At 37.0% G+C, this 12,285-nt stretch overlaps 1 protein-coding gene and 1 pseudogene across 1 annotated transcript in view; one reads left to right on the top strand and one right to left on the bottom strand.

Annotated features, from left to right (window-relative positions):
* Positions 1-12,285, bottom strand: part of BNC2 (basonuclin 2) — a 477,043-nt gene that overhangs the window by 246,440 nt on the left and 218,318 nt on the right. The window lies entirely within an intron of this gene.
* On the top strand, positions 8,793-8,947 carry LOC129401217 (U4 spliceosomal RNA; annotated as a pseudogene).

The following is a 12,285-nucleotide window of genomic DNA, read 5'->3' as shown; positions in this document are numbered from 1 at the left end:
GGTTTTAGTCCTTGCTACTTTTGTGGGTTGAACTGAACATGCCATATATTGAGTCTAAACCAGTTTTCTTATATATAAAATAGCAGATAATGACTGCCTGCCTTAATCACAATTTGGAGACAAACTTCAATAGCACAAGGGAAAAGTAAGTAGTAAACACTGCAGTACTACATTATTTCTCCAGGAGAGAAATCAAATTTGAGAGAAATCACATTAGAGAAGACTGTGTGCAATGCTCTGTCTCATAACTTCAGAGGCCATGTAGGTGTAGTGTTATCTGTTGCCTCTACAAAGATAGTTTGGTAGAGATTCTGTTGCAAACTCATATCACCATTTATTTCTATTGCTTTGGAGATACATGTCATTGTTATACTCACAGTACACTTTCTATCTGTAAGCATCATCTATCAATTATTTGGTGTGGCAAAATTGTCTGAATTATTTGGGGAGGGAGACATAAATCACAGTAGTGCTCCAGTGCTATTTCTGGCTCTATGCTCAGGAATAATCCCCAGTTTTGTTCAGGGACCAGGGATTAGAACCTGGGTCTACCGTAGCCAAGACAGGCCTGCCCTACAATTCTCTGTATTTAAAAGAACAATAAATTAATATTTCAAATGTCTAAAAACATACATGGGGAAAAAAACCTGTGACTTTGTTTGTACCCCAGAACTGAATTTTTTTAACATTTAATGAATATAGCTAATCTGAAATTATGTAACTCAGATTCTTAGCAATTTTTTTAAGATTGAAAGATAATAAATTAGGATCTAAATTTAGGTGCAGAACAACATACATAAAAGCATCTTCAAGCTTCCAGTAATTTTTAATGCTACAAACATGTTTCCTTAGAAAACAATGGGACTTAAAGGTTTACAAGGTGATAAAAAATTTGAAATGATAACCACCTAAAAAGAAGTTTGATTCAACCTTTAAACTAATATATTCCCTGTGAGATGAGTAACACTGATTACATATTCCTATATACTACACATATTTAAAACATTTTAGAAAACAACAAAATGATAACATCCTATAAATTATACAAACAGGGACATGGTTCCCATGAATCAATATGACATGGTTCCATCCTACTTATCAGACTATATCTCCAGCATTTTCTTTGAACTTAGGAGTCACCCTTTTTTTCTAGGCTTTGGGGTCATGACTTGTGGTGCTTGAGGACTAATCCAAACTCAGTGCTCAGGAAAGACTGTATGTATAATACTAGGGATCCAGTTCAAGGCTCTCAAATGTAACACATGCATTCCAACACTTTGTGTGAACAAATACACCCTAGGAGTCATACTTTAAATCAAAGACTGATCAAATGCAGCACAGCCAGAGATAGCTAGTCAAATTTTAACTCATCACAGGAAAAAATTTTCAACTTAGTAAAAGAAATAAACATTTTTCACATGAAGTCAGAACTTTTAACTGTTTCCTCCCTTAGGAAAAAAAATACATTCTTAAATAAGGTTGATGAATCATGGCTTTTAATAGCACATTAAATAAATATTTGTAAGCCCTTTTTTCACTACTTAGTACTCTAAAATTAAGGAATACTATAAAGAAAACTCATAGTCTGGACCTAAGTCACAGCAAAATCATAGTCTCAAAGCGATGACAGCTTATTTCGGCCACACCATCTCTGACCACCTCATCTGTTTGATTATAAAATGCAGTTATTTACTCAGCAATATATTTCTCTCCTTTTCCCCTTCATACCCCACCCAATCACACAAGGACATCCCCCCCAGAACATTCTGCCCCACAGTGATGCTGCTATGTTACTGAACAAACACATGCGTTCAGCTTCATTACCTGGGTTATACAGTAAAGGACTGAACCAGATTATGTTTTCTATTCCTGTTATTATTATTCTACTGCTTAGAAAATATGTTCTAAAAATGTATCTTTTAACTACATTGAGGTTTCTAACTACACCCAGGTATCCATGCTCTTTATACATATGGGGAAAACCTGAAAAAAAATTTTTTTAAGAAATGAGGGATCATATAATTATACCTAATTCAAATATGCCTGTTAGGCATCTATTCCAGTGAACAACACTTTAAAGTGTGAGGTGTGAATATTATTTACTCAGTAAGAAAAAATATATGAAAAGGAACATATGAAACAGATTTAAAAAAAAAGACTATCTTAATAAACAATTTCCTGTTTGAGTGAAGGTTCTGTTAAACATACAGGAATTTGTCTACAGGAACTTGTATAGCATCTTCCCATAAAATCCTGCTATATTAAGTAAATGCTCCAAAACAGAAAAGGAGGTAATTTCTACTCAGGAAAATAAATAATCCACCTAACTTACCATTCTTTTTTTTTAACTCACCATTCTTATTAGAGATCTACTAAGCAAATTGGACCCTCATTAATCCTCAATACTGATTTTACAATGTTACTCTAATTATCCCAATGGAAAAAAAATATCATGACAAGAAAAGAACTAAATGTGAACTACTGAAGGCCCTCATTCATCGCAAACACTGGACACACTTGGTAATGGTTCCATGTTGCTGTCCTTTATCACCTCCCCCTGCAAGGTCCCAAAGATACCTCCTTCCTGTCCCTGACCAGTCCTGGACTGTCAAGTGCCCTAATAGTTGCACCTTAGCACTCTAATTATTTACTAACGGCTAACCCAGATGCCTTCTAATCTAAGTGGTTTCGACAATCACAGATTCATGGAGCCAAAACTTTCACTTTTAAGGAAGTTCCAAATAACTCTTCCAAGTAGTCGCCTTGATTCACAAAGTTACAATATGCTTTGCTTGGGATTTCTGTCCTTCAAACTATGATTGATTTTCGGAAAATTCAGTTTTGTATTAACAGTATTTTCAGAAATTCTACACTCCAATACAACCTGAGAATCTTCCGTATCTTAGTCTAGTTTGGGATTATGCACAACTTCTAGATGTTCAACATTAAAAAAAAAAACAGAAAAATTATAGCAGGGATAGCAGGGGACAGTATTTAAGAAAAAAGGGGGCATGTAAAGGGAAGGTGGTTTGTTGTCTTCTGCTGTAATGCTCTAGGAAAAAAATTCTTCCCACTTTACATCTGGCCACAGTATAAACCTCTCTAATATGACTCACCTTACTATAACAACAAAACAGAGTAAACATATAAATTTAAATTAAGGGATTGGGGATAACATTTTTGATAACATCTGTCAATTTTGGTCAAACCATTTACCTTTCCATCATCTGTAAATTAAACAGTAAACTCTCTTGCCTACTAAACTAAATGGAGGTGAAGAATTGGAAATGCCCTATGAAGGTAATACTTCCATACTGAAATATTCTTCTAGTCCTTCCTTCTTGAAACTCATTTAATGCTCATGTACCACCTAATACAAGGGACAAGGGTATTACTGCATGTATGAAATGCAGGCCACAACAAATAAGCCTACTAGGCATGAAAATAATTAAGCAAATTTTTTTTCATCAGTGAACAGAAGGCACAAAAAAATTGGACAAAGTAGTGAAGGAATTGCTATAGAAGAAAACAATGAGCTGAGTTATAATTGCTATAGAAGAAAACAATGAGCTGGGTTATAAAATGTGTATAGCAATGTCATCATGCAACTTCTTTTTGTTTCTCTTGTTTTGAAGCTGCACACAAAGCTATTCCAAGCTGGGTTCCCTGGGAGTTGCTGGGCACCCAACTTGTAGCAGTACTCTTCGGTCCAGGTGTTGGATCCAAAGGTCCAACATGAAAAACATTACCCTCCCTGGCTCCTGCAACCTGATATATATATTCTAAATAAAATGAATGCTTCTCTTCTATCAAAGAAGTTATTAAGTTTAATGTTGTATATGCCCTACCTATTCTAAATCTAGGGACATCTTCATTATATAAGAGAGGTGTTTTAGACATCACAATAACTGAGGCTGGAGACATAATACAGTGGGTAAGGGGCCTGACTTGCATGTGCCCAACCTGGGTTCAATCCCCCGGCATCACATGCTATCCCCCAAATAACACCAGAAGTAATTCTGAACGCAAAACCAGAAGCAACCCTGAACATCATACAAAGTATATAAAAATGAAAAAAAAATCACGATAACTATCTTGGAACTGCAGAGACAGCACAGTGGGTAAAGCACTTGGTCTTGCATGCAACCAACTGGGTTTGATTCCTGGCGCAGCATATGGTCCCCTACGCTCTGCCAGGAATGATCCCTGAGTGCAGCCAGGAGTGAGCCCTGAGCAACACTGAGTGTGGCCTTAAAGACAAAAAATTAATTATTAAAAAAATAACTACCTATCTATAAAGAAATAGGTAGTTAAAGTTGAGCAGCCCTCACTGTCTGAAATTATCTTATGTTTTCAAGAACAAAACAATTTATGTTTGGGGCTGAAGAGATAACCCAATGAGTGATATAGCTTCAGCATACATGAGGGCTCAAGATCAATCCCTGGCATTACATCGTCCTCCAAGCCCTACCAGAAGTGTACCCCAATCACAAAGTCCAGATTACCAGATTTTTTGATGGTCTCCCTCACCAAAAACAGTATGTTTAATACCTGACTAGCATTATTTGACTAGCTTCATGACTTTATGTAAAAGACTAACTTGAATACATAAATATTTGTATTGTCAGTTAATTTTCTAATCAAAACAAAATGCACTCCACCTTCTTAAACCAAGTCACCAACTTCATAAATCTGGGCACATTTGCATTAGAATCATTCATAAACACAATAATTTGGAAGTCCTCCATATAAGACCAAAACCTCAAAGACTATACTATGTTCTTTTTTTTTGAGGGAAGGGAACCTCATTTCCAAGCAATACCCAATGCTTGGTGGCTGCTTCCAACAATAATTAGCTAATCACTCAGGATGGCTCAATGCTGAGGCCCAATGATAAAAAGCTACTTGGGCACAACGTACTGTGGGTCACTAAAGCCATTATCTGGCAATGCACAGGGTCCTCCAATGCCACACATGGCAAGCTCTGGGAAACATGCTGTGCCAGGGATCAAACTTGTGAGCTCAGAATGCATGTACCCCAGCCTTCTGTGCTCTCAGAATCTGTTCTAATTTCTTTAGAAAAGTCAAAGTTGGATGTTCCACCATTTTTGTTTCTGTATAATTAAACACTGAATTAAGATAAAATCAGAGAGAAGAGCAATAGTACAGCACGTAAGGTCCTTATCTTGAATTCAGCCACCCCGAGATTGATCCCTCGTATCCCATATGGTTCCCCATGTACCACCAGAAGTGATCCCTTAGCACAGAAAAAGGAGAAAGTCCTAAGAGCTACTAGATATGGCTCCCCCCAAAAAAAATTTAAAACAAAAGCAACTTCAAAATCCCTTTAAATATATATAGAGAAATCTATATCTATATAGATATTTATATATTACATATACATGTTACTATCTGCTTAACTCCTAGGAAATCATCACTAATTATTCAAAGATACTTCCATAAATGGTTCTTTTCTTTACTCGGGGGAGAATATTCTAAACAGTACTAAGGTGGCCCAGAGCCCCTTCCCACAATTCTCAACCAAATAGGCCAAAGTGAAATACAAGAATGCAACTGTATTCAGGCCCTAGATGGTGCTAAGGGCCTTCCCATTTGCAACTCACAGTACTGGGGGGTGAGGGTTGGGGATGGGTTAAGTGCAGGGAGACAGATCTCCAGGGCTGCACATACCAAAGCTCAGAGGATTTAGTCATGAACAAAGTATGCACCCTAACTCCTGAACTAACACTCCAAACCCTACCATGATCAGGTTTTCTCATTTGGGTGGGTGGCACAACTCAGAAGTGCTCAGTATTCTTAGTATGCACTCCTGGCTCTGTGCTCAAAGATTATTCATGGTGGTGTTCAGGATATAATACATATTGCCAGTGATCAAACCAGGGTCAGCTATAGGCAAGACAAGTAACCTATTAACACCTGTATTATTCCTCTGGCCCCATAATTAGCTAATTTACAACAAAGACTTAAAAAATAAAATGAACTGTAATGATATTCAAGTCAGATATCTGAATACTTTATCAGTGTGCTATTTTTATTCTAATAGTAGAAAATACAATATCTGCTGCAGATATTTCAAGCAAAAACTACACAAAATATATGCTAAAATAGCAGTTTAGCAATTACTACATTACAAATTCCATAGAATATGTTAGTTTTTGTTAATCTGAGTTCTTGGATCACACATGGAAGTATTCTGGGCTTACTTCTGAATCTATGCTAAGGGATCAATCTTTCTTTTTTCCTTTTTTTTAAAATTTATTTATTTTTAATTAGTGAATCACCGTGAGGGTACAGTTACAGATTTATACACTTTTGTGCTTATGCTTCCCTCATACAAAGTTCGGGAACCCATCCCTTCACCAGTGCCCATTCTCCACCACCAGTAAACCCAGCATCCCTCCCACCCTCCCCAATCCCATCTCCCCGCACCCCACCCTGCCACTGTGTCAGGGCATTCCCTTCTGTTCTCTCTCTCTAATTAGCTGTTGTGGTTTGCAATAAAGCTGTTGAGTGGCCACTGTGCTCAGTCTCTAGCCCTCATTCAGCCCGCAACTCCCTTCCCCCACATGGCCTTCGACTACGTTATAGTTGGTGATCCCTTCTCTGAGTTGCCCTTTCCCCAGAATGTGAGGTCAGCCTCCAAGCCATGGAGTCAACCTCCTGGTACTTATTTCTACAATTCTTGGGTGTTAGTTTCCCACTCTGTTATTCTATATACCATAGATGAGTGCAATCTTTCTATGTCTGTCTCTCTCTTTCTGACTCATTTCACTTAGCATGAAACTTTTCGTGCCGATCCACTTAAATACAAAATTCATGACCTCCTTTTTTCTAACAGCTGCATAGTATTCCATTGTATAGATGTACCAAAGTTTCCTCAACCAGTCATCCGTTCTAGGGCATTCGGGTTTTTTTTCCAGATTCTGGCTATTGTAAACAGTGCTGCGATGAACATATATGTGCAGATGTCGTTTCGATTATACTTTTTTGCCCCTCTGGGATATATTTCCAGCAGTGGTATTGCTGGGTCAAATGAAAGCTCAATTTCTAATTTTTTGAGAATCGTCCATATTGTTTTCCAGAAGGGCTGAACCAGTCGGCATTCCCACCAGCAGTGTAGAAGGGTCCCTTTCTCCCCACATCCTCTCCAACAGCGGTTGCTTTTGTTCTTTTGGATGTGTGCTAGTCTCTGTGGTGTGAGGTGGTATCTCGTGATTGTTTTGATCTGCATCTCTCTGATAATTAGTGATGTAGAGCACTTTTTCATGTGCCTTTTGGCCATTCGTATTTCTTCCTTGGTAAAGTTTCTGTTCATTTCTTCGCCCCATTTTTTGATGGGGTTGGATGTTTTCTTCTTGTAGAGTTCAACCAGTGCTTTATATACCATCGATATCAACCCCTTATCTGATGGGTATTGTGTAAATAAATGGATCACTCTTGATGGTACAAAGGGGACCATAAATAACGCTGCTAGGGATCAATTTATATATGAAATAGATAAAGAAAAAAATCATTGTACAGTTTGATATTTTTATATACCTTATATATAATATAAAAAACCTGAATTCTGCCTCAATCAATAGATCATGTGGCTTTTAGGACATTTTTCCTCATGAAATTTTTCATTTCATGGTTTTCATGACGGGGCTGATTTCTATAATGTTTTCCTTCAGAGCTGTATTTTCAACTCTTGGTTTTTGGTATCATCTTCAATTCTGGTGTTTACACCATTTCAATAATTTTTGAATTATCTCTTTTAACATTATTTTGTTAGTTTTGACATCATAAATACTTTAATAAATATACTTCATTTTTGGGGGGCTGGAGCAATAGCACAGCGGGTAGGGCATTTGCCTTGCACGCAGCCGACCCAGGTTCGATCCCCGGCTTCCCATATGGTCCCCCAAGCACTGCCAGAAGTAATTCCTGAGTGCAAAGCCAGGAGTAACCCCTGAGCATCACTGGGTGTGACCCAAAAAGCAAAAAAATAAAATAAATAAAAATAAAAATAAAAAAAATAAATATACTTCGTTTTTTAAAATAGCTTTAAAAATACAGACACCAAAAGGCCATTGACAAACATTTTCATTTTTGTTGGTTTGGTTTGGTTTGGCTTGGGACCATATTCTGCAGTGCTCAAGGCTCTGCACTCAGGGATCACTCAGGGGATTATACGGGGTTCTGGATATCAAATCCCAGCATGTGCAAGGCAATAGCCCAAACACATTTCCAGCCCAAACACATACTTTCAAAAACTGACAATACTGTAAACATCTAATATATCTCTGCAATTAAACAAAAAACATCTTTCAGGATATCAGAGGTCATATATCATTACTAAGACCTACTGGGTGATTCTGCAAAGCACTTCAATACACATTCCGCTGATTCAGTATGTTTTTATGTTCAAATCACTGTATCATTAATCATCCCATTACTCATCAATTTGCTTGAGCGGGCACCAGTAACTTCTCCATTGTGAGACTTGTTGTTACTGTTTTTGGCATATCAAATATGCCATGGGTAGCTTGCCAGGCTTTGCTGTGCAGGAGGGATACTCTCTGTAGCTTTCCAAGCTCTCCAAGAGGGAGAAATAGAACCCGGGTCAGCCACATGCAAGGCAAACCCCCTACCCGTTGTGCTCCAGTCCAAATATGGTATCAAAACAGCAAATACAATGTTTTGCTAGCAGTGTAAGATAAAAATCTACACTAATCTATTCAAAGATTCACACATTTTAGGTGATATATCCTATAAAGAAATTTGATTAAAGCTTTGCACAGTGGCAGTATTATAGCCAATAAGGTTTGCCTGAAGAACAGTTATTGTCAATTGGAAACTTTTCCCAATACCCTGCTGTGACAAATTGAAATATAGCTGTCATTGGCAAAATTATCAAGTTATGTTCTTGCTCTTATTTTATATACTTGTATCTATCAATAAACACTGTGATAACTGTAAAACAATAAATAAAATCTTTAAAATTCCATTAAAGAGGCACTGTAGCACTGTCATCCTGTTGTTCATTCATTTGCTCAATCGGGCACCCGTAACGTCTCCATTGTGAGACTTGTTGTTACTATTTTTGGCATATTTGAATATGCCACAGGTAGCCTGCCAGACTCTGCCATGTGGGAGGGATACTCTCAGTAGCTTGCTGGGCTCTCTGAGAGGGACGGAGGAATCGAACCCAGGTAGGCCGCATGCAAGGCAAATGCCCTATCTGCTATGCTATAGCACCAGTCCATTTAAGAGGCATAAATGTTAAATTTTAAAAGAAGCACATTTCACTTATGCAAACATATTTTCTAAAACTGTCATTATAATTCACACACGTTGGCTGTTTATCCAAGAACGTAAGGCGATGTTGATGAGATACCTTCTTTATAATCAAGTCCTCCTTTGAAATAATAATATATTTATTAACAGCTAGCCAATATTTGTACTGCGATCTATGAGGATTCAAGAGGTTTTTCCCATTGCAAATTTAACCAGCCCATACAAGAACAAAATCTGTAATCAGGCTTTTGTTGGTTCTGTACAATATTCAACTTAAGATAGGCAGTGCAAACAACAAAAGTATTGTTAATGGACAAGATAATCAACAATGTGGTTAATTGAAAATTAACAGTGAGGCTCTGTACTTAGTGCCAAAAGTAATCATTTGCAGTAGTCACCTTCAACACCCCAAGAAAGTAAGTCGATACTCAATTATCGAAAAGTGGGGATTATCTGAGCAAATAGTACTTTCAACTTCTTATTGACATAATTAAATTGAAGGAGATTTAGTCTTTTGATAACATTTCATTTTCTCTTGCATTTTTTTCAATATAAACAAATAAGAATTGTTTTAAAACCACAACACTTACCAGATACTTTTAATATAGAAAGTAAAAAAAGGTATGTTTCAAACTTAAGAGAAAAAGCAACATGGTCTATATTTTTAATACCTAATACACCAAAGCACACAAAAGGGAAGAAAACTTGATTCTTACCCTCAAGGAGAGTACCTTTCAGTTGTATGTTGATCCAATGACTACAGAAAAAAATATATTTAAGAACTGGAATAGAGGGTCCAGAGAGAAAATATCCTAGGCAGGCATTTGATTGATGTGGCCGACCTATGTTTGATCCCTGGCACCCCATTTGGTCCCCCAAGTCCCCTCGAGGAATGATCTCTGAAGTCAATGTCAGGAGTAAGCCCTGGGCACACTCAGGCATGCCACACCAACCCCTCCAAAAAAAAAAGGAACAGGACTAGAATTTTTTTCTGCATGAAATATTCCTTGGTTTTCCTGTCCTTTGTAACTCAATGGCACAAAAATAGCACTTAATCAAGAAATTAAGTATTAGCAACCATCCTACTTAATTCCAGCTATGATGACTAATGCTGAAACTCATAGGACAAAATCTAACCATCCCTTGGGAAGATCACAATACAAATCTAAGATGTTAGTTTATGAAATAATGCATACAGCAGGCAGAGTTCTCTTAGAATAAGGGCATACCATAGGAGCCAAATATATTATTTTAGTACATAAAAGAAAATAACTTTAGATACGATGTCAGAAAACTATATTTTAACCAACAGAATGTTACTGTGATACTATGCTCCACATTTCATTCATTAAGCAATGATAAGCTGTCACTGCTCCATGAGATCTCAGGGTCTACTGCTTTCAAGTGAAAAGGGAAAATATTTAACGACCTTAGGATGTGCTTTAAACAATTTAAAACTCCTCTAAACCACGATTAGTTCAATCACTAGGTCCATGCTAAAATCACATCTTGAAACATTACTGTTACCATTATTGTGGAATTTAGGTTCTGATTTTGATATATTGAGTTCTTTTCTTGTCTCCTCTTACTCAGAGATGTATAATTTGGGTCGGCTGTATTCTTTCAAAAGAACTGGCAGTATGGTTGCTGTTACTTAGGAAAAGTGTATAATCTCTCTGACTTTCTCTTGTTGGGCAAACTGCCCAGTGAATATCAATTTTTTTAGAGCTACAAATATGGTTTTAATAGATTCACAGATTTCAAATTATTAGAATTCAGAGCATGTCTCTCCCAGGGTGAGTAGATAATTCATAACAATCCATGTAGATGCAAAGGAGATGACAATGGATCAATCTATGTGACTAAGCTGACAGTGTTTCACTGCTCTTCCTTTCTCTCCCACCTTAGATCACCCCACCCCCACTTTCCATATGAAAAAAATGCCTCAGTCCATGGGAGTTCAAATTAGTCATAATATCCACTTTAGGGACTGAGGAAGACTTACTGTAAATCAGCCACTCAGAAACCACATTTGACATATTTTGGTTATAATGTAACTTTAAGTTGCATAATATTGTACATATTGATTGAAGCTGGGGATAATAATGGAAAGCAATTGTCATACATTGAAAGTGACCAACCACAACACAAAAAATTATTCCTGAGGAGCCCACAAAGGGAATCATTTTTCTTATGATCTAAAATTCCCATACTCAAGCAGCATTATATTCTATCACACCCTTAAGGCTGCAGTTTGCCTTAAAAGTGCTAAGGGATTTTAACCTCAACTATTCAACTTCCTAAAACTTCTCCCAACTTTTTCCCAAGAGAAAATTCTAGCAGAGCAAACTGAGTTCTTTAAACACCACTGTCTACTTTGAACTGGAACAAAGAAGAAAACAGAAGAACATCATACTGAATAACAACTCTTAAATGATTAAGGATGTTATAAGAACTATAAAATTATGCTAGAATCACTTTATTTTATCGTTTCCTTTTCCTTTTAAAAATGATAGTTTATTATAATTATTGCATGTCAGATATTGTATAATGCATTTTATTGATTTAAAAAAACAGAAGTGGTAATTCCAACTTATCTGTACAAAGAGAGAAAGTTTTCTTCTCAATATAAAATTCTTAATGTACCACTCAACAGCATGGGTCTCTTTAAAAACCAGAAACAAGAAGCCACAGCAGTAATACAGTGGGTATGGCATCTACCTTGCATGTATCCAACTGGGTTGGATCCCTGATAACCCATATGGTCCCCTGAGCCCCTCTATGAGTGATCCCTGAGTAAATCTGAGCATTATCAGACGTGGTCAAAAAAACAAAATGAAGGAACAACTGAGAAAAAAAATGTCAGATACCAGAGAGCAATAATTATGAGCAGTTCATCCACTTATAAGAAGTAAAATATTGTGGCTGGAACAATAGTACAGTGGGTAGGGCATTTGCCTTGCATGCTGCCAACCTGGTTTGAAT

The sequence above is a fragment of the Sorex araneus genome, chromosome 1, assembly GCF_027595985.1.
Source record: "Sorex araneus isolate mSorAra2 chromosome 1, mSorAra2.pri, whole genome shotgun sequence".
In the NCBI taxonomy this organism is placed as follows: domain Eukaryota; kingdom Metazoa; phylum Chordata; class Mammalia; order Eulipotyphla; family Soricidae; genus Sorex; species Sorex araneus.
Note: the sequence above shows the minus strand (reverse complement) of the source record. Positions and strands in the feature narration are given on the sequence as shown.